This window comes from Apium graveolens, chromosome 5, assembly GCF_009905375.1.
Source record: "Apium graveolens cultivar Ventura chromosome 5, ASM990537v1, whole genome shotgun sequence".
Classification (NCBI taxonomy): Eukaryota; Viridiplantae; Streptophyta; class Magnoliopsida; order Apiales; family Apiaceae; genus Apium; species Apium graveolens.
In genome coordinates, this window is record NC_133651.1 from 137,560,006 (window position 1) to 137,565,229 (window position 5,224).

General features: G+C 40.7%; 1 non-coding gene across 1 annotated transcript; it reads right to left on the reverse strand.

Moving 5' to 3' along the window:
- Nucleotides 1-1,308: 1,308 nt before the first annotated feature.
- On the reverse strand, nucleotides 1,309-1,415 carry LOC141662575 (small nucleolar RNA R71). Its single transcript, XR_012550683.1, has one exon. It is a non-coding gene; the product is annotated as a small nucleolar RNA R71 (small nucleolar RNA).
- Nucleotides 1,416-5,224: the final 3,809 nt, after the last annotated feature.

A 5,224-nucleotide genomic window follows, 5' to 3' on the forward strand; every position in this document is an offset into this window, starting at 1 on the left:
GTCTTATGTGCATCGCGAACATATAAGATAGGGTGTTAATCTCTTGTGAAGCGACGGTGGATCTTGAGATTTAGAACTTGCCATGCTAGCATAGGTTCATGTACGTTGTGCATGATTAGTGGGTAACTCTAACAGTTTTATTTGCCCTATGTAATCAAAAGGGATAACTTGTGCTTAAATCGTTGTGTTGTCAATTTCTGTAGACATATAGGAACTCAACATGATTGATGACTATTCAACTTCTATCTTAATTGTGGATGTTTGGTAGAATGGTATTAGTACAATGAAAGTTGGCTTTTATCAGTTCCGTGTTATTCGATTAATATCATCACTGTCACATGCTAAAGGTAATAACAATGGCTATAGAAGGAAGTAATAATGACGTTGTGATCTCATGAGTGTTTTATTATTGATAAATTGAAGTGTTAGTTAAGTGGTTAATTAAGTAGTTAATTATAGTTAATATTTAATCAACAATTTTAAGTGTTATCTTAACATTGAGAAGTAATCATACATTGATGAGTGAGTTTAATTAGACAATAACTTAGTCTGAGTCTCTGAGGGAACGAACTAGAAAGTATTCTATATTACTTGCGAACGCGTATACTTGCGTGAATATTAGTGCATGTTTTCGCCCTAACAAGTTTTTGGCGCCGCTGCCGGGGACTCGACGTATTTGTTTAGTTTATGTACTTACCATCATTGGTCATTAGGACTCAGTGATTAGGACGTAGTAGTTAATTACTCTTTTCGGTTGTGTTTCAGGTACTTTAGCAAGCGTTTATGCAAACTCGTTCTCGTGCTTGCAAGAGGACCTTAGATACAGCTGAGGAGAAAGACGAAGTTCTTGATACTCCGGAGAAGTTAGATTTTGAGGATTCGGATTCAGGAACTGAGTAGAAAGAACCAGTAAACATGGGAGATCGTATTGTTCAAGCTGATCCAGCTCTTATGGATTTTTCTCGGCCTAAAATTGATGACATTCAGTCAAGCATCCTTCATCCGGCTATTCAAGCTAACACCTTTGAAATCAAGCCGGGCACTATTCAGATGGTGCAGAATTCTGTTTCTTTTGGAGGAGCGGCAACTGAAGACCCCAACATGCACATAAGGAATTTTATCGAGATCTGCAGCACTTTTAAGTATAATGGCGTGACTGATGAGGCTATCAAGTTGAGGCTTTTCCCATTCTCACTGAGGGATAAGGCTAAAGACTGGTTACATTCTGAACCAGCTGGGTCCATCACTACGTGGCAAGATCTTGCGCAAAAGTTTCTGGTGAAGTTTTATCCAATGGCAAAGACTGCTGCTATGAGGAGTGCTCTTACTCAGTTTGCGCAGCAACCTACAGAATCTATGTGCGAGGCTTGGGAACGCTACAAGGAAATGTTGAGAAAATGTCCACATCATGGAATGCCGTATTGGATGGTAATCACTGGTTTTTATAATGGTTTGGGGGCCCAATCTCGGCCCATGCTCGATGCAGCAGCTGGAGGCGCCTTATGGGCTAAAAGCTATACTGAGGCGTATAATCTTATCGAGACGATGGCTACAAATGAGCATCAAAACCCAACTCAGAGGATGACGTCAGGCAAGGTAGCAGGTATTCTGGAAGTTGATGCAACCACCGCTATTGCAGCCCAGCTCCAAGCGCTATCAATGAAGGTTGATTCTTTGGCTACGTATGGAGTTAATCAAATAGCTATGGTTTGTGAGCTTTGTGCAGGTTCTCATGCTACGGATCAGTGTTCTCTTGTCAACGAATCTGTTCAGTATGTGAATAATTATCAGCGACAACAGCAGCCTGTGCCAGCGACCTATCATCCTAACAACAGAAATCATCCAAATTTCAGCTGGGGGAATAATCAGAATGCTATTCAGCCACCATATCAGCAAGGAGTGAGTAAACAGTTTAACCCACCTGGATTCCAGCAACCACAGCAGTATGCTACAAGGCAATCATATCCTCAACAGGGAAGTGCAGCTGCACCTACTAGTGCTGATTTTGAGGAACTTAAGCTGTTGTGCAAGAGTCAGGCGGTTTCTATCAAGACCTTGGAAAATCAAATCGGTCAATTAGCCAATGCAGTGCTCAATCGTCAACCTGGCACTCTTCCCAGTGACACGGAAGTACCAGGAAGGAAGGAAGCTAAAGAGCAATTCAAGGCTATTACCTTAAGGTCTGGAAAAGTAGCTGATGCTGAAAAGGCAAAAGAAGTCGAAGCTGAAGTTAGAGATGAAGAATCTAAGCAAAAGGAGAAAGTGGCGGAACCAAAGAAGACTACTGTTGAACACACTCTGCCTGAGGCTAATACAGGGGAGAAACAACTCTATCCTCCACCACCTTTTCCTAAGAGATTGCAGCAACAAAAGCTGGATAGACAGTTCAGGAAGTTTCTGGAGGTGTTCAAGAAACTTCACATCAATATACCTTTCGCTGAGGCGCTGGAACAAATGCCTAGTTATGCGAAGTTTATGAAGACTATTCTTTCAAGGAAGGTGAAACTGGATGACCTTGAAACCGTTGCTCTCACGGAAGAATGCAGCGCTGTTCTGCAGCAAAAGTTACCACCAAAACTGAAAGATCCAGGAAGCTTCACCATTCCTTGCACCATTGGCAATCTAACTTTTGACAAGTGCCTTTGTGATTTAGGAGCAAGCATTAATCTGATGCCGTTGTCGATCTTTAAAAAGCTGGATCTGCCTGATCCAAAACCCACATACATGTTGCTACAATTGGCGGACCGTTCCATTACTTACCCAAGGGGCATAGTTGAGGATGTGCTCGTCAAGGTGGATAAGCTCTTCTTTCCTGCTGATTTTGTTATTCTGGATTTTGAGGAAGATAAGAAGATTCCCATAATCTTGGGGAGGCCTTTCTTGGCTATTGGTCGTACCTTGATAGATGTGCAAAAAAGGGAACTTACTATGCGGGTCCAAGATCAGGATGTGACCTTCAACGTATTCAAGGCAATGAAATTCCCTACAGAAGATGAGGAGTGCTTAAAAGTGGATGTGATTGATTCTGCGGTTACTTCGGAACTCGATCACATTCTAATGTCTGATGCATTGGAAAAGGCCTTAGTGGGGGATTTTGACAGCGATGATGAAGATAGCAACGAGCAATTACAATATCTGAACGCTTCTCCATGGAAGCGAAAGCTCGACATACCATTTGAATCTCTTGGTACTTCTGACCTTAAGAATGCTGAAGGGAAGCTCAAACCATCAATAGAGGAAGCACCTACCTTGGAGCTCAAACCATTACCTGAACACTTGAGGTATGCTTTTTTAGGTGATTCATCTACGTTACCTGTTATTATTTCAGCTGACCTTTCAGGTAGTGAGGAAGACAAGCTCTTAAGGATTTTCAGAGAATTCAAATCGGCTATAGGATGGACCATAGCAGACATCAAGGGGATAAGTCCTTCATATTGTATGCATAAAATTCTGTTAGAGGAAGGTAGTAAGCCAACTGTGGAACAGCAGCGAAGACTGAACCCGATCATGAAGGAGGTGGTGAAGAAAGAAATTCTGAAATGGCTAGATGCAGGCATCATTTATTGGGAACCTGAAAGTGGACGATGGACTAGAGATGACTTAGTAGTCAGTCGACGAGCTCAATAGAGTTTCAACAGAAAACCTGAGCGTCGGAGTCGAATCTAATGTGGTCTAGTGGTTGGACGTTAAAGCCTGAGCGGCAGAGTCGGCTCAGAGTTGATCAGTAACAGTTGTAAAGCCCTGTGAGGCAAGTACTTCTAAACCTTTTTCAAGATATAATGCAAATGTTTCTAAATTCTCTCGTGAAATATTGTTAAGTATTCAAAATAGCTCTGTTTTATACTGTAAGTACTTTGAATCATACAACCTTGAACCCGAATCACCTCATTTGATTCTTGAGCCATAAGCCTTAAATTTTTCGTAAACCATCCTTTCTTGATTTTTAGATACCAAATCACACAAGTATGACACTACTCCCTAAATGTATAACTATCAAACACCAAATACTGGAACCAAATTGGTTGAAAACACAGAAACTTTTATACTCCAACCATTCTTTATAACATCAAAGAACTATACCTTGAAAAATCAGTATTCGCCTAATACCTGATCATTTTACAAACTGAAAACCGTTTCCTATACATACCCTAATATACCCTTGAGATATCCATAAGTTTCCTTAGGTTTTTATGCAAATGTTTAACCATCATTGATTATGATCTTGTTTTATTGAATCATATTGTTATCATATTAAACTGCTTTATGATTGGATAGTTTTTATATATGTGGACCAGATTCGTGGTCAGACCATACCAATGGTCAAGTTAGACCAATGTGTGCCTTGGATCCATTAATTAGAGCAGTGCTGTGTGCTTGCTCGGGGTTAGTGCGTGACTGATCAGCAGTCTAACCTTGGTTTTTAAAACTTAAAATTAATATCCAATTCTAATGATTAGTTAAAGAGAAACTTGATTCCTTTGAATCATCTCATTTGATCATTGTTTAACCTCAGTTATCACTATTATGACTTGCTGAGCTAGTTAGCTCACCCTTGCGATTCTTTTACATATTTTATAGTTGAAAAGAATATGGATGATAGTGAAGTTCCTCAGTCCAAAGTGCGGGCTAAGGTTCCAGTCAAATTGAATCGAGCTAGCAGAAGCTTCATGCGGTATAAAGATAGTCAGATTGTAAGAATGATTTTATTATCAATTGTAAGTTAAATTAGTTGGGATTTGGTACGTTGTAATAAAGATTAAGATTGTGGCTTATTTTCATACTTTAACCTGTTGTGATCCATAGTTATGTAAAGCGGGGTCATTGTAAATAATATTTCATATTCAGGTTTATATATTGTATATGTGTTGTGGACCCCAAACTTCTGACCCGGGTTTGGAGGGCGCCACAAAAACGGTTAAAAATCGGGTCGAAAACAGGGTTGCCGGGTCGAACAAGAACACCAGCCCCGGCCGGCCGGTTTCCGAGATCCGGCGACCGGATAATTCTCTGGCGAGCGGCGATATTCATCAACACGTCACGATTTTTCCTATTCGACTGAGTTTTGTTTAAAACCATAACAGAAGTCTGGCTATGGCAATAACAGCAGCAGAACACCTCCAGAAATGAAAATTTGGTGATATCACCATTAACGCCGGCCAGACTTCGAGCTTTTCCGGCAACACGACACCGACTTCCAACATAGCAGTTAAACACATGAATCGAT